Here is an 18270-nt window from a genome sequence, read left to right on the forward strand (position 1 = left end):
TTTTTTTTTTTTAAGATTTTATTTATTTATTCATGAGAAACAAAGAGAGAGAGAGGCAGAGACACAGGCAGAGGGAGAACAGGCTCCCCACAAGGAGCCCGATGTGGGACTCGATCCTGGGAACCCAGGATCAAACCTGAGCTAAAGGCAGATGCTCAACCACTGAGCCACCCAGGCATTCCAAAAGAGGAAGATTTCTTTTTTTTTTTTTTTTAAAGATTTTATTTATTTATTCATGATAGTCACACAGAGAGAGACAGAGGCAGAGACACAGGCAGAGGGAGAAGCAGGCTCCATGCAGGGAGCCCGACGTGGGATTTGATCCCAGGTCTCCAGGATCGCGCCCCGGGCCAAAGGCAGGCGCCAAACCGCTGCGCCACCCAGGGATCCCCAAAAGAGGAAGATTTCTAAGAATACCTACAGCAGTGATTCTCAAACTTTCTGGTCTCGTGACCTCTTTATATTCTTAGATATTATTGAGAAACAAATGTGCTTTTGTTTATGTGTAATATCTATCAATATTTACTTAGAAATTAAAACTAAAAAAATTAAAACTCAAAATTTTAAATATTCATTAAAAAATAATAAAATAAGTAACACATTTTTGTGAAAAACAAAGTTTCCAAAATAAAAATAAATTTGAAGAGTCGCATTGTTTTATATTTTTGTAAATTTCTTTAGTGTTTGGTGGGTTTTTTTTTTTTTTTTTGAGTGTTTGGTGGGTTTTTTAAAAGATTTTATTTATTCACTCATGAGAGACACAGAGAGAGGCAGAGACATGGACAGAGGGAGAAGCAGGCTCCCTATGGGGAGCCTGATACAGGGCTCGATCCCAGTATCCCAGGATCACGACCTGAGCCAAAGGCAGACACTCAACCACAGGGCCACCCAGGTGCCCTAATGTTTGTTTTCATAACAAACAACTGGATTCTCATCTTCTGCATTCAGTCTCCTGTTGGTTGCAGTATATTAACAAAATCCAGTCTTACACAGCTATATGGTTGGAAAAAGGAGTATTTTAATAGACTTTTCAGATAATTTGTGGATATTCTTTCTGGGTACAACACTAAAACTCAACAGGTGTTAATTTCTTTATTGTTTAGTTGCAATGTGGAATCTGAAATCAGATAAAGGAACTTTTTATATATCCTTACATTAAAATCTGTTGATCTGTGCTGCACTTTGAATAGCTCTTCCTCCCCTTTGTGATTTTGTAACGTCATCTACTGGCCATTCAGAAAATATTGGCTTACTGAGTTGTCCAGATCTTCCAAATGTTAACATCTTCCACTACATAATATCCAAAGATCACATTTGTTATTATCACCATTGATCTCATGAGAAATGTTGTTAATGTGCTGGGGAGTTGTTAACCTCAAGATCATGGATACAAGTTTTTCAAAATTCCTTTTTTTTTTTTTTTTCCAGATTTTATTTATTTATTTAGAGCACATGAGCCTAGGGAGGGGAAGAGGGAGAGGGAGAAAGAATCCCAAGAAGCCTTCACACTGAGCAAGGAGCCTAACTTGGGGCTTGATCTCAGGACCCTGAGATCATGACCTGAGGAGAAATCAAGAGGCAGGCACTCAACTGACTGAGGCACCCAGGCACCCCAATGTTTCAAAATTCTAAATTTTATCATTGGTAACAAATTTTGTTGTTTATTTAAAAGCAGCAGGTTCTCCTTGCTCGTTTTCTAGAAAATGTCAGCCTAATGCTCAAGTCTGAATATAATGTTTGTCTGTCAGTAGTTGTCTTAATGAAAATTGTGTTCCATGAAAAAAAAGCAGCTGGTTTAGCTCACAATTCAACTGCTCCAGTGCGTTGTAATACTATATGTAGCAGAAGCACGTTACATGTACTTTCCATTTCACCACAGAGTGTTAAAGGTTCAAGATTTAATAAAAGTAATACTTAAAAAAATAAATAAATAAAAGTAATACTTTTTACTGCTTCATCAAGGAAATTCTTAAAGGAAACTTTTTTTTTTTTTTTTTTTTTTTACTGCAAGTGTGTGATAGTAAAGAGGGCAGTAACTGTTAGTATAGTTTGATGCTAAGAGAAAAAAACTTTCCCAATACCCTCTTAGATTCAGTTCTTGATAACCTGTGAATTAAACTGACAGAAGACAAGTTAGCAAGAGAAAAGACAGATTTGTTTATTCAAGTAGGGACACACTGGGGTCACATAAAGTGTGACTCAAAGAGGTGGTTAGAGTTTTGGGCTTATATTCCACCTTATTAGGAAAGAAGAGAGGGAGAATGGCACTTAGAGAAAACAACTGACTTGCAGGGGTGCTCAGTGGAGTGTGTGACTCTTGATTTAAGAGTTGTAAATTCAAGCCCCATGTTGGGTGTAGTTGATTACTTTAAAATAGAATATTTTATTAAAAAAACAAAAGGAAAACAATGGACTTCTTAATAAAGGAAAGGGGAGAATGAGAACTTATGGGAAAACACATGATCTTTTAGAAAGATAAATGGGTCCCGAAGGCACCTGTCTGTTTAGGTGAGGTGTGGGTACCTCATCTCAGTGATAAGAGTTAATCCTCCCTGATTGCTCCTGGGGAGGGATTTATGATACCTGAGTTCTTTTGGGAGGCTCTACTTCTGGGCAGATAAGGGGTTTCAGGAACTCACATGCCTAGGGACACCTGGGTGGCTCAGTGGTTGAGCATCTGCCTTCAGCTCAGGGCCTGATCCCAGGATCCTGGATCCAGTCTCACATTGGGCTCCCTGCATGGAGCCTGCTATGTCTGCCTATGTCTCTGCCTCTCTCTCTATGTCTCTCATGAATAAATAAATAAATAAATCTTAAAAAAAAAAGAGGAACTCAAATGCCTTCTGTTCAAATAACTGTTAGGCCATAGTGGCATATTCTTCAGTGCCAGCATGTTGATTAGGAGCCAAACACCAACAGTTTCACACACTATTGTTTTTGTAGTACTGGTGCAAATACCAACATGGTAAGAAGGACAAATAACATTTTACTGTAATTATGAACATAATTTTGATTTCTCCAACCCCCTTAAAAGATTTTGGGGATCCCCTGGGGTGTGTGCTCCCTACTTTAAGAACCACTAAGTGAGGGTGTCTTAGAGAATCAGAGGGGGAAAACTGCCTGAAAAACAAATTGCTCCAGGTAAGTGGTTAGAAGGATCGAAGAGGGAAGTCTGCAAATCCTAGAGAAGGGCAGAAAAACACTTTCCTTTTTTGCACAGGGAGGAAGCAAGACTCCGGAGAGGAATAGCTATTTGCCAACCTTCCCCTTGGTGGACAAAGGATAAGATATCTTGGCAAAAGACTCCTTTGCTTCCAAAATGGTGTAGGCACTTCAGAGTGCTGAGGATAAGAATAGCAGAAACCCTGCCACCTATGTGGACTGATGGCTATGGATCAAAAGGAAACACATAAAAAATTTTTTTTAAAAAAGGAAATACATACACAAAGGATACACTGAGGCCTGAGCACTTCATAAGATTCTTGGTACAACCCCATGGATGGGCAAGGGAAGGCTCCCAGAATGCCCATCTCAGCAGAATGGGGGCCAGTGCAGATATCAAGTAGAGTGCTAAATATTTTCCCCAAAAAATGTTTTTACAGGTAGGTTCCCCATGTAGTGTGGAGCCCAATGCAGGGCTTGAACCCATGACCTTGGGATCTACACCTGAGCTGACATCAAGAGTCAGATGCTTCTCTGACTAAGCCACCCAGGCACCCCTTAAAATATTTTTAATAACTGGGATCCCTGGGTGGCGCAGCGGTTTGGCGCCTGCCTTTGGCCCAGGGCGCGATCCTGGAGACCCGGGATCGAATCCCACGTCGGGCTCCCGGTGCATGGAGCCTGCTTCTCCCTCTGCCTGTGTCTCTGCCTCTCTCTCTCTCTCTCTGTGACTATCATAAATAAATTAAAAAAAAAATTAAAAAAAAAATATTTTTAATAACTGAGTTTGTAGGTCTCTATAGGCATCATCTTGTTTAATACTTGACAATCTTATGAGGTAGATATTGTCAACATTCCCATTTTATAGATAGAGAAGCTGAGAGGATAGATGATTTACTTTTAAGTGGCAGAACCAGGATTAGAACTATGTATGAAACTTTGTGCTTTTATTCAACATACTCTCTCTGTTGATTTAGTGTAGATTATTTTCCATTTCTCTATTCATCTATTAATGTTCCTTGTCATGGGATCAGAGAGAGAGAAGATAAGTTGTTTGGTTGACTGGTATTTGCCCAGTTGTTTGCCATATTTGCAGTTGTTTGTGGGCTATTATAACGCTGGCAAGAAATGACCTAGATATTAGATTACTTAGTCTAAAATTATCCCTAGAAGGAAGATATGGTAAATGTTGAATGAAGATGGTAAGTTTTGATACATTTGTTGTGAGTCTGCCCAGGAAGCCCACACAACTACAGGTGGTGTAAGCCTCATCTCTCTATTCTCTGAGCCTCACATCTGAAAGGAAGGTTGATGATTGAGATATGGAGGCTTGGAAAGTTCTAAGGAAGGGGAGATCAGACCCTGTGAACATAGTGTCAAGGAAGCAGACTCATCAAAATGAAGTGTATGTGCCTCCTGTCTGGCATTCCTTTATTTATTATTATTTTTTAAAAGAATCTATTTTTATTTTGAGAGTGTGTGCAGGAGGCAGGGGAAGGGCAGAGGAAGAGGGAGAGAAAGAATCTTAAGCAGTCTCCACACCCAGCACGGAGCTGAAGGCAGGGTTCAATCTCAGGACCCTGAGATCATGACCTGAGCTGAAATTAAAAGTCAGATACTCAAGCGACTGAGCTACTCAGATACCCCTGGTATTCCTTTAATGATAGAAACACAGTATCTCTAACTAGCACATTCCAAATACCCCAAGGCACTCCACAACATGAATACTGTGGTGATTTTAAAACATGTCTACAGAGCAAATTCTTTGACCCATTAAGAACTGGGTTTTAATCCCTCTTATCTGCAACACAGGCTGCCTTTAGTGACTGGACCTCAATGGAACTGAATGTGGCAGAGTGATGGCTAAGTTAAAAAAAGTTAATTCAGCTTCTAGAAGTGTCAGATTAGTTTTTTGTCTGTTTTTTTGTTACCTTTATTTTTTCAGAATACTATTATTTATAATAGTATTATAAATATTATATTATTTATTCCAAGGGTGCTGAGAAAGTTGTTTCTTGGGTAAGGGAAAAAAAAAAAAAAAGCCCTACATTCCCTAACACAAAATCTAACAGATTTGAGGAGATATTTTGAGTCTCTACAGCTAGTCTGGAGGCTTGAGAGAGAAAACCTTTGGAGAACCTCCTCCCTCATAGACTTGGCACCTCAAGTACACTCAGAAATACAGGATATCCTGACTTAAATAATAAAGGCAGCAATGTGAGACCTCCGATGAGGGTTCCAACTGGTTTTCCCATTACCTGAATTAATAGCACTGTTCAAAAACAAAATCTATGCTAAGATTCTCTGCTGCCCTCAAAAAATAGATTCAAAAAACTCTGGCTGAGGGGTAGACAGTGGTCCAGTACCTTCTTTGAGCTTGGAGCAAAGTGGCCTGGCCCATCATCATGGCCTGGAGTGACTTTTGTCACCTTCTATAGTGGGGCTTTGCCCAGCAGCTTCCAGAATCTGAGGTGGGGCAAGAGCTACCTGCTTCTACTGAGCTCTCTGCCTTCATCCCAGCTGCCCTGTTTTGAGCTTTTGAGTTGTGTGTCCCCTAGCACTTGGATGTAAGTCCCTACCCTTTACAGACACCGCCTGGCTGTTGCTGGCCCGTTTGTGTTCACTGGCAGCTGGGAGACAGAGCATGAGCCTCCTCTCCTGATGGTAACACTTAAATCAATAGCCTTCCCAGGGACCAGTGAGCACATTTAAATAATAAAAATAATTGTTATCATTCTATAAATAACCAATGATAAAAACATACTGGGACAGAAAAAAAAAAAAAAACGATGCCTTAGAAACAAGAAGATATGTTTAAAAGGATTCAACAAGGGACACCTGGGTGGCTCAGTGGTTAAGTGTCTGCTTTCAGCTCAGGCCGTGATCCCAGGTCCTAGGATCAAGTCCTGCATTGGGTTCTCTGCAGGGGGCCTGCTTCTCCCTCTGCCTATGTCTGCCTCTATCACCGTGTCTCTCATGAATAAATAAATACAATCTTTAAAAACTAAAAATAAATAAAAAATAAAAGTATTCAACAAAAAGGGAAAAACTTCTCCAGTAATCACTAGTCCCCATCTCTAAATTCTCTCAGTGGCTAGCTGGCAAGCAGATGGAGAAATCAGAAGATGCCAGAGTTGGAGTACCTGGGTGGCTTAGTTGGTTAGGTGCCTACTTTGGCTCAGGTCATGGTCTCAGGGTCTTGGGACTGAGCCCCACAATGGGTGCCCTGCTCAGCAGGGAGTCTGCTTCTCCCTCTCCCTCTGTGCAATGCCCCCCACCCCCATCCCCGCTCATACTCTCTCAAATAAAATCTTAAAAAAAAAAAAAAAAAAGAGGACAGCAGTCATCTTCAGACCTAACTGTCCTTTTTTCTCTAATAAAGAGATCCAGAAGGATCTTCTTACTTGGTTACCCCAACCTTTGAAAACATCTGAATATCTACATTAAGTAGTGTGTGTATTGGGTTGTATTATGATTTATAAAGCACCATGGAAACATTCTCATTTCCAGGCGTGAGGATTACACTGATTTTACTCAAATACAGAAGCTAGTAGAGGGATTTAATGCACTAATGTTTCTTGTTGGGGGTTCAGTAGCCTGAATGACTAACGGGGACTCAATAGCTGCCATCAAAAGACAGAATTTCATTAAACACAGATCTAACTCTGAGATTCTTGATTTTCAACATTAGGAAGGCCAATTATATTTTCAAAGTAGTGGGTAAGGTAGCCTCTTAAATGCACCCAAAAAATTTTTTTGTTCATCAGTATTTTAAATGATAAACTTCGTACTCATGTGAGACAGTTCAACAATAAAGAAGGGGGATCCCTGGGTGGCGCAGTGGTTTGGCGCCTGCCTTTGGCCCAGGGCCCGATCCTGAAGACCCGGGATCGAATCCCACGTCGGGCTCCCGGTGCATGGAGCCTGCTTCTCCCTCTGCCTGTGTCTCTGCCTCTCTCTCTCTCTCTCTCTATCATAAATAAATAAAAAAATTTATAAAAAAAAAAGAAGGATATAAGATGGTTTCCTGATATAAGGGTTTTCAGCTCTTAATCACCATTAATATTTTCTTGTACATTCTTCTACAAAATTCTTATGCTTATATAAAAGTGCGCACACACATACACTTCAACAAATATGAAAACTACATACAGATAAATGTATTTATGTTATATATGTATTAACTATGGAGTCATAATTAGGAGCATAATATGCATTCTATGCTGTAAATTTTTTTTTACAATTAAGTGTGTTAGGCATCTTCACACATTAGTATAACTGATCTGCTACATTATAAGAAATAGTTTCATATTATTCCAATATTTGTATTACTCTGGTTTAACTAGAACCTTAGCAATGGACATTTCTGTTGTTCATAGTTTTTGTTGTTGTTGTTTTTTTTTACATAGGTATCACTTAATTGGCCTCTAATATGTTGCATCAATTTATACTCCTACCAATGGCATATGTGTGTGCCTGTTTCTGAACCCCTATTGTCACTGAGGACTATCAAAACTTTTTCATATAGATTTTAGAATTTATCTAAGTCAGTCCTTTGTGGTAAAAATGTATATATGGAGGAAATGCATGATGTCAGCATATTTACCTGAGTAAACAAAGTATAGATTCCAGGTCAATGTAAAAGTAAAGTATAGGGAGTCACTGATTTGTGATTCTTGGATTTATTTTCTTCTAAGATATGGAACTCAGAATGTTTTCTCATTACAATTCTCCAAGTGTTGAACAGGTTTGTTTGTTTTAAAGATTTTATTTATTTATGAGACACACACAGAGAGAGAGGCAGAGACACAGGCAGAGGGAGAAGCAGGACTCAATCCCAGACCAGGATCATACTCTGAGCCAAAGGCAGACGCTCAACCACTGAGCAACCTAGGCATCCCATGTTGAATAGGTTTATAGGCTAGACAATGCTGTTGCTCCATAGACTGTTCTAGGCCTCTGTTTCATAGTTAACATCTCAAAAGTATAAGGTTGTGTTGGTAGTTTGAGACTCTAATCAATGTTTATCCATGTGTTTGTATTTGAGAATACATTCAGACACCCAATTTGGGAGACCAGAAACACATTTCCTCTCTGCTGTAGTGATAATGAGGCATACTCACTGTATCTTCCCCAGAGATTTGGATCTTGGCAAGAGGCCACTCCACCTTACATACTACCTTTAACTGAATGAAAGACAAGCTGAAAAGCACAACTACTAAATGGAAGGGGGGAAAGAGGACTGGGCAGAGAGGTGGGAGGGAGGATGATAGATAAAAATCCCCCTTGGCTTTGGAAGAAAGGCAGAGGGTTTCAGTTCTCTTGTGAGAGGCAAAGGTGGCATGAAGCACCAGGAACAGGAATCAAAATAGTGATCCTGGCAGGGCATACCAGACTTCTGAGACTGATTATAAAAGCTTTCAGTTTATGAAGTCTCCAATGGCTTTTTTCAGCCAGTAACTGGAATGCCAAAGGCAAGGCATTTTTCCAGTAAGCTAATATACTTCCTATCCACTAGAGGTTCCTTCAGGCTTCTTGAGTAAGGAAGCAAAGACTTCTCTCCTGTGTTGAAGGAAAGAAACCGGTTTCCTCGAAATAGCTGTCATCTTTCATCAGAAATACCGGCATAGCCTCACTGGTTATATTTCACAGGGCTCTGATAATATTCTATATTCTCAGAAGGAAAAGACAGGTGAACAGAAATCCGCTTCAGCATTTTAGATGCCTGGGTGCACAAAGCATATTGTGTTTACTCTCATCTCCATTTGCACCACAGTATTTGTTTCTGGCACTGAGAAACAGCATTCAATGAACCCAGAGATGCTTGGGTTTTATACAACAGTTACTGTTTTTTTAATAAATGCTTACTTTAAAATTAACTGGTTAACTAGTTTTCAAATTTTATCAACTAGTTTTCAAAATTTTAAATCAAAACTTTAAAAAAATAAGATTTTATTTACTTAACAGAGAGAGAGAGGGAGAGAGAAACAAACGGGAAGTGGCAGGCAGAGGGAGAGGGAGACTTCATCAATCCCAGGACCCAGAGATCATGACCTGAGCCAAAGGCAGACAGTTAACCGACTGAGCTACCCAGGCACCCCAAAATCTCAAGTTTTTGTTGCAGGTTTAAAAAAAAATTAAAGCCAAATATTAAAGAAATTCAGATGATTATCAAATATTTACCCTCAGGGATCCCTCGGTGGCTCAGTGGTTTGGAGCCTGCCTTCAGCCCAGGGCGTGATCCTGGAGACCCAGGATGGAGTCCCACATCGGGCTACCTGCATGAAGCCTGCTTCTCTCTCTGCCTATGTCTCTTCCTCTCTCTCTGTGTGTGTCTCTCATGAATAAATAAATAAAATCTTTAAAAAGCAAAAACAAATATTTGCCCTCAGAAAAAATTTCAGGTATAGCTAATTTTACTACTGAGTTCTTCAAGGCATACTTAGCATCTATTTTATCAAACTGTTCTAGAAAATAAAGTTCAGAAATGGTCAGCTCAGTTTTAAAGGCTAAGATCTTTTAAAAAATGTCTTCATTTACTCTTTTAAAAGTGAGAATTAACTAACATATAACATTAGTTTCAGGTGTACAACATAATGATTGATATTCATGACTATTGTGAAATGATCACCACAATAAGTCTAGTTAACATCTGTCACCATACATAGTTAACAATTTTTTTTCCTGTGATGAGGTTTTTTTTTTTTAATTTTTTTTTTAATTTTATTTATTTATGATAGTCACATAGAGAGAGAGAGAGAGAGAGAGAGGCAGAGACATAGGCAGAGGGAGAAGCAGGCTCCATGCACCGGGGGCCTGACGTGGGATTCGATCCAGGGTTTCCAGGATCGCGCCCTGGGCCAAAGGCAGGCGCCAAACCGCTGCGCCACCCAGGGATCCCTGATGAGGACTTTTTAAGAAAGCTAAAATCTTGGGGGTCCTGGCTGGTTCAGTCAGTAAAAATGCAGATTTTTTTTTTTTTTTAATTTTATGATAGTCACAGAGAGAGAGAGAGAGAGAGAGAGAGGATTAACACAAGAGAAAAACAAACAAATTATTAACATATATGCCTTATGTTTCCCTGGGTGATATCCAGGGAAAAATCTGTAATTCTCTGATGTGTCTTAGGATTCAGGATTAAGTACTAGTTTAATAGGGAAAAGAGGAGAGGGGAATGTAGGCTTCTTTGGGGAGAATAAACGATTTGCAGGAAAGATAAATGGGCACTCAGAAGAATAAATTATATGATATATATGATAGTTTGTGACATAGTCTTCCTTGGTATGGTTTTGACTTCTAGTCTCCTCTCCTATGATAAAAGTCAGTTTTCCTTGGTTGATGAAACTCTCAGGGAGGCGGATTTATGTCAATTGAGTTCCTTTTGGAGTCTCTGTCTAAGGCAGATAAGGGAGTTCCCTGCATTTGCTGTTTTTCAAGAGCCTACAGCTCAAAACAACTAACACACCAAAGTGGCATATTTTGGGTTGGCATGTCCTGAACTCCTATAGTTATATTTTGGAGTGGCATTATTCTGCTACCCTTCATGCTATGAGGAAGAAAAAAGTTACAGTTTAGCAGGTTCCACACAAAATAAAATTTCCTTGAAGATGATTTATAAAGTGCTGAAAACATGAAAAAGGAAAAAATGTTGTAGACTTCTGGTTTTTTTTTTTTTTTTGGCTCCAGTTTGCAATTCTTCTTCCTAAGTGGGAGAAATTCTTTATTGTATACCATGTAGGTGAGATGCAGTGCTCTGTTTTCCACAATGAAAGCTTAGGTGGAGACATCTTCCCTCTTCTTGAACTGTAGTATTTCAGCAGCCAGAGTGAGGTATATGATCTTGGCTTAGCCACAGAGATGCTCCGGCTGAGACTCTACTCTAGGCAGATGGCCCCTGATGTTTCCATTGCACCAGCTGTGCTAGCTAGAGCTGTGCTAGGGGCAGTGTCCTGCAGCTTCCTACTTTTCATTAAGATAGTTTTGTTTTTTTTTTTTAGATAGTTTTGTTTTTGTTTTGTTTTTTATAGTTTTGTTTTGTATGTAGCTAAGAACCTTGACTGATACACCACCTACAAGTAATCCTACTAGTAGTATATTCTATTTCTTTCCAGATACTTGCTTTGCATTTTTATGTAATTAAAATAAAACTCTATATATTTTTTGTATTTATCTAGCTCAACATGCACAAATTCGTTATTTTAAATACTATGTAAATACATTTTAAAGTTAATGTAATTATTTTATAGTATTTATACCATAATTTCCTTACCTGTGATCCTATTGGATATTTGAGTTTGTTCCAAAATGTTCATGTTATTATAAATAATTCTTGAAATAAATCATTTATGCTTTTTTCAGTTTTCTTTTTTAAAGATTTTTATTTATTTATTCTTGAGAGAGAGAGAGTCAGAGACACAGGCAGAGGGAGAAGCAGGCTCCATCCTGGGAGCCTGACATGGGACTCAATCCCAGGTCTCCAGGATCATGCCCCGGGCCGAAGGCAGGTGCTAAACCGCTGAGCCACCCGGGCTGCCCTTCTCAGTTGTTTTTAATATTTCCTTATGGTAAATTCCCAAGAGTGGAATTATTATTCCCAACGGTACGAGTTCTAATATTAAGCTTGTGTCCAATAAATACAAAAATGCATGACAATGAAAAGAATGGAGAAAGGGATGCCTGGGTGACTCAGCGGTTGAGCATCTGCCTTTGGCTCAGGGTATGATCCCGGGGTCCTGGGATCGAGTCCCACATCGGGCTCCCTGCATGGAGCCTGCTTCTCCCTCTGCTTATGTCTCTGCCTCTCTCTCTCTGTCTCTCATGAATAAATAAATAAAATCTTAAAAAAAAAAAAGAATAGAGAAAAAGCACCCGCCACTATAATCATCAAAAAAATGATTGAGCACCAATTACATAAATGGTCTTATTGGTCACTAAGCCATGACCTCCGTCCTTACAAGTAAGTCAAACATTTCTCACCATCTAACTTGTAAATGAGATCTCCCAATAAATAATCTACAAAAATGAAGAGTGCAATGTGCAAACAGGATGCTGCACTAGAATGTGCTGTGATAGAAGGCAGAGTATTAGTATTAGAGGGAACTATAATAACACTACAAAGTACAAATGAAGTAAAAAAACAGAATTTGTTTCTCAAGCTGTATAATTATAAAGGTTTGAACAAACAGACAAATGAACCTAAGTACTTTAGGTCAAGATAAACTTTCAAAAAAATTTTCTGGCTATAGATTTATTCAACATAAACAATCTCTTCCAAACCTAAGTTGGCTGTCCAAGTTCACAACCATATTTCCTCTGAAGTGGAATTCAGTTGCTGAACCAGCAATTTGACCCCATAATCTGTCTACAGCTGTCTCTATAGCTTCTCAAAGTTAAGTCTTATAGGCCACTTGCCCTCCAGACCTTTCAGCAGACCTATCAGTCTCACGATGGCTGGGACAGGGGCGCCTGGAAGGCTCAGTGGGTTAAGCAGTTAAGTCAGTTAAGCCTTTAGCTCAGGTCATGATCCCGGGCTGCACTGGGCTCTCCGCTCAGCGGGGAGTCTGCTTTGCTCTCTGATCCGCATCCCCAATGCTCTCTCTCTCTCTCAAATAAATAAATAAACTCTTTGGGGAAAAAATAAAAAGAGCTGGGACACCAGGTGGTAGGCATGCTCTCAGGGGGCAATCAAGGGAGGTAATCAAGGAAATACTGGCTACTCTTGTTGGTAATGTATCAGTAAAAATGACTGCAGGCAAACTGTTCCTTCAGTAACCTCATGACTTGAGAGACTACATGACCCTCATGACATGAAGGCTGGGCATGTTTTTGTCTGACAGCATGGGGTGGTGTACTTTGGCATGCTGATATCCTTTTGGCCACCATCACTCCCTTAAAAAGGAGTTTATAAATCAAAACAGTATGGTGCTGGCATAAAAACAGACACATAGATCAATGGAACAGAACAGAGAGCCCAGAAATAAACATACACTTATATGGTCAATTAATCTATGACAAAGGAGGCAATGGGGAAAAAGATAGTTTGGGGAAAAGATATGCAATGGGGAAAAGATAGTTTCTTCAACAAATGGTGTTGGGAAAACTGGACAGCTGCATGCAAAAGAATGAAACTGGACCACTTTCTTACACTATATATAAAAATAAACTCGAAATGGATTAAAGACCCAAATGTGAGACCTGAAACCATAAAAACTTTAGAAGAAAATATAGAAGTAATTTCTTTGACATCAACCATGGAAACATTTTTGTAGGTAGGTTTCCTGAAGCAAGGGTAACAACAAAAGCAAAATTAAACTATCTGAACTACAACAAAATAAAAAGCTTCTCTACAGTGAAGGAAATGATCAACAAAACAAAAAGGCAACCTACTGAATGGGAAAAGATATTTGTAAATGAGATATGCTGTACAGGGTTAATATCCAACATATATAAAGAACTTATACAACTCAGCACCAAAAACCAAATAATCAAAAAAAAAAAAAAAAAAAAAAAAAAAAAAAAAACCAAATAATCCATTTAAAAATGGGGAGGGGTGCCTGGTTGCTCAGTTGGTTAAGCATCTGACTCTTGATTTTGGCTCAGGTCTTGAGCTCAGGGTCAGAGTACATACATACTCATGTGTCTGGCTCTGCACTCAGTGTGGGACTTTCCTTGAGATTCATTCTTTCCCTCTCTCTCTCTCTCTCTGCCTCTGCCCTTCCCCCTGATCACTAGCATGTGCTCTCTGTCTCTCTCTAAAATTAAAAAAATAGGCAGAGGATATGAATAGACATTTTTCCAAAGAAGAAAACATACAGATGGCCGAGAGAGACATGAAAAGATGCTCAACATCACTTACCGTGAGAGAAATGCAAATAAGAACCATGATGAAACAGCGCCTTACACCTGTCAGAATGGCCAAAATAAAAAAAAGACAAGAAATAACAAGTGTTGGTGAGGTATGGAAACAAAAGAACACTCATGTACTGTTGATGGAAATGTAAACTAGTGCAGCCAGTATGGAAAACAGTATGCAGGCTCCTCAAAAAATTAAAAATCGAAGTGCTATATGGCATTTACCCAAAGAAAACAAAAACACTAATTCCTTATGGTAAGTGCACCCCTATGCTTATTGCTGGATTATTTACAATAAGCAGGATATGGAAGTAACCCAAGTTGCTGATAGATGAATGGATAAAGAAGTGAGGGATCCCTGGGTGGCGCAGCGGTTTGGCGCCTGCCTTTGGCCCAGGGCGCGATCCTGGAGACCTGGGATCGAATCCCACATCGGGCTCCCGGTGCTTGGAGCCTGCTTCTCCCTCTGCCTGTGTCTCTGCCTCTCTCTTTCTCTCCGTGTGACTATCATGAATAAATAAATTTAAAAAAAAAAAAAAGAAGTGGTACACACACACTCACTGGAATATTAGCCATAAAAAAAAAAAAGAATGAGATTGGGGTGGCTCAGTGGTTGAGCATCTGCTTTTGGTTCAGGTCGTGATCCCAGTGTCCTGGGATTGAGTCCCCTATTGGGCTCCCTGTGGGGAGCCTGTTTCTCTCTCTGCCTATGTCTCTTCCTCTTTCTGTGTCTCTCATGAATAAATAAGTAAAATCCTTAAAAAAAAGAGAGAGATTGCCATTTGCAGCAATAATGTTAAGTGAAATAAGTCCATCTGAGAAAGAAACAACATATAATTTCCCTCATATGAGATTTAAGAAACAAAAAAAGGCAAAAACAACAACAACAACAACAACAAAACAGACTCAAGTGCCATAGGCTCTTCCAACTGAGCCAGCCAGGTGCCCCTTTAAGATTTTTTATTTTTATTTTTTAAGTAGGCTTCATGCCTAGTCTAGAGTCCAGTGTAGAGCTTGAACTCATGACCTTGAGATCTAGACCTGAGCTGAGATCAAGAGTCAGACACTTAAAAAAAAAAAAAAAAAAGAGTCGGACACTTAACCAACTGAGCCATCCAGGTGCCCCAAGATTTTAGTTTTAAGTAATCTCTACACCCAATGTAGGACTTGAATTTACAACTCCAAGAGTCACGTGCTCCACTGACTGAGCCAGCCAGATATCCAAGAGTACATTTCTCTTGAGCTCTGAGAAATGTATAGAATTGCTGAATCACTAATTGTATACCTGAAACTATTATCACACTATGTTAATTATACTTCAATTTAAAATGCAAAAAAAAATTTTAAAAAAAGAAAATAAGTTTCACAAGAAGGACTTTTGTTCTCTAAGTCCTTATCTTTTACAATATCTGCAAGCCTTTTGAAACAAATAAAGGAGTTTTGGCAACTGGTTAAAAAAAAATAAAAGAAAAAGGAATTTATAAATGGCAATTCAGTTCTTTGTGGGCATCAACATCACCAGGGACTGAGGCTGGAAAGCCAAGATAAACTATTAAACTTACTTCTTTATAATAAAAATTCAGACAGTCTGCATCTTAGAACCAGAAAGAACTGCTGGAGGAGGACCCAGTCTTTTCTCATTCTCCATATAGGGCTATTTTCAGGGACTACTTAAAGAGTTCAGTTTCTTGGAAAGACTGTGGCACTTGAGAAGGAAAAATCCTTTCTTTAGTCATAGTACTAAAGAAGAGCAACAATATCTTCTAAAAATCTTATTTCATTTATGCTTGTCCCTAGAAATGGAAAGGACACAAGAATCTGTAGAATTTTCTAAACAATTTCTTCTGCTTAACTGCTAAGCTTCACCTTTATATCGAATTGCTGCAACCTCCAAAGGCAACCAGAGATGTTTTAGCCTGCCAGAGCAAACAGGATTTTACAGCAGGAATTTTAGACCAAACAGGGTAAATCACTGGTCTGAAAAAAAGACACAAAACTCCCAACCTTCCCTGGAAAATTTGGGAACACATTGAAGAATGTGTCCCCATCTGGAAGGCAACATGGAGATCCACTCCACTGCATTTTATATTCTCTGGTACCAGAGCCTGGTGCTCTAAAGGTTTTTTGGTTGCATCACGAATGCCACTTGCTGTGGCCTAGAATATCTGCACTGAGAACACTCAGTGCAAATGCCATTTTCCTGGGCATGACAGACCTCCATCCCATCGCCAGTCAGCCTTTCACCAGCACATTAGGGTAGTTCTGCCCAGAATGCAAGGTGATATTACATTCTGGGTAGAACTTAAGGTAGCCACAAATATAGCCTTTCCTCCTTCTTACAGAATGGTGCCTTAGATTTGCGTTGCATTTTTGTAGGAGCAAAGCAGTGAGTGCAAATTAACTTTAGGATTAAGTCAACAAAACCTCCAGCTTTCAGAGGAGAAGGAAGTGGCAAACAGAACCCCTACAAGTAGGGATCCCTGGGTGGCTTAGTGGTTTGGCGCCTGCCTTCGGCCCAGGGTGTGATCCTGCAGTCCTGGGATCGAATCCCGCATCGGGCTCCCTGCACGGAGCTTGCTTCTCTCTGTCTCTCATGAATAGATTTTTAAAAAGCCCTGCAAGTAACTTTTTTTTTTTTTTTTTTTTAAGTAAGCTTTACTCCGGAGGTGGGTGGGATTTGAACTCAGGAAGCCGAGATCAAGAGTGGTGCACTTTAGTGGAGCTGGCCGGGCTCCCCCTCAAACTGAACCCCTGATAACCAAATTTCAGAGATCAGTTTAAGATACATAACTTTACTATTAAAACCCCCAAAACAAAATCCTGACAAAAACAAAGGTTTCTCATGAACTCTCCACTCCCCACCCTCCTCATCTTACAGGAATTAAAGGTGGGGAAGCGTTGGCGCACCTTCTGAGCTGAGTCTCCAGCCGTGAGCACGCGGCACGCTGTCCTGCGGCCCCAGATCTAGGACCCGGGCCTCGTACCCTCGCAGAATTTCCCGAGGTTCTCGCGCTCTTTTCTCTCAGAGCGAGCGAACCGGAAGGCGTGCGCGCGTGCACGCATGCGCGACGGAGGGGCCGGCCCGACGTCCATAGGGCGCCTGCGCTTGATCCCGCCGCCCCGAGGTCCCGCCCTGAGCCGAAGGCAGGAGTGGGCTGCGCAACTCCCGAGCCACGCGGCGCCCGACATTGTCTCCTTCTGAGGCGGCCTCATGAGAGTGAACACGTGGACCATATCCTTGCAGCCAGCTGGGATCTTGGAGGGCCTGCCACCTTGGTGCCACCTAGATGAGACACCTCCACCTTCAGGTCTTCCAGCATGTCCTCGCCCTTGGCGTGAAGGCCTCGAGCCTTAATCTTGGCCCGTGCAACACAGGCCACTGCCGCCGAGGGAGAGGGAGAGAGGCCGAGGATGTTTCCTGAGAAGAACAGCACTGCCATCTGGCTGGATAGCACCACACATCTGACTGCATTTCGTAGCTGTGAAATACGCTTGGGGCTGAATCAGGCTTCCATTGGACCTCTTTGGTGACATCTGATTTTTTTTTCCCCCCAGAAATGCTTTCCCAGGTAAGACTAAAGAAATGAGAAGCTCCCTCTCTCCCGCCTACCTATCCCCCTCCAGCTCCACAGATGAGAGTTAAAGGCCAGTGGCCAGGGCTAGTGGCCCAGTCTTGCCAATCATGAGAACTTTTCACCTACCAGGACGTACAAAGCAAACCAGCACATGTCTTTTCAGTTCTCCACAGTCTATTAGGTAACATATAATACTTTTCAACTGAAAGAATTTAACGTCGCATGCCTAGAGCCTTCTTATTTGGCCAGTCTCACTCGTGTTATGCTGACCATGTGTCACCAAAAATATCTTTGTAGATATTCATGCTACTAGATCCCTTTACCACTGTCTTGATTATGTGTAAACAAGAACCTTCATTTGAGTCATAATTAATCTCCAGATAACTAACTCATGTTAACATGCTTGTGGCTAAAAGTTTCCTTTGTGAATAGTCTCAAATTCTACTAAAGTAAAACTGACAGAAAGGGAGGAGGAAGGGGAAATATTGCCATTTGGCACATACTTCTTAAACCAGTTGAATCTGATTTTACTGTATATTTTAGCCAGTTTAACGTGATCTTTACTGGATTTTTGATTGGTTAAGGGTAGGTAAAGAGATTTTACATGACTGCTATCTTAATTTGCTGAGTTAGAGAAGTTCTTTGTCACTTGGTTCCTTAAATAGTTTGTTAATTTAGCTCT

The 18270-nt window shown here is 40.3% G+C and overlaps 1 long non-coding RNA gene across 2 annotated transcripts in view; it reads right to left on the reverse strand.

The window, feature by feature from the left end:
• Positions 1 to 17441, reverse strand: part of LOC125755662 (uncharacterized) — a 31387-nt gene extending 13946 nt beyond the window's left edge. For both annotated transcript variants that reach the window (XR_007412675.1, XR_007412674.1), the window contains exons 1-2: positions 16921 to 17441; positions 14018 to 14064 (exon numbers count right to left, since the gene is read on the reverse strand). This is a non-coding gene — a long non-coding RNA (uncharacterized LOC125755662). The remainder of the gene's footprint in view (positions 1 to 14017; positions 14065 to 16920) is intronic.
• Between the last annotated feature and the right edge of the window lie 829 nt (positions 17442 to 18270).

The sequence above is a fragment of the Canis lupus genome, chromosome 8 (assembly GCF_003254725.2).
Source record: "Canis lupus dingo isolate Sandy chromosome 8, ASM325472v2, whole genome shotgun sequence".
Classification (NCBI taxonomy): Eukaryota; Metazoa; Chordata; class Mammalia; order Carnivora; family Canidae; genus Canis; species Canis lupus.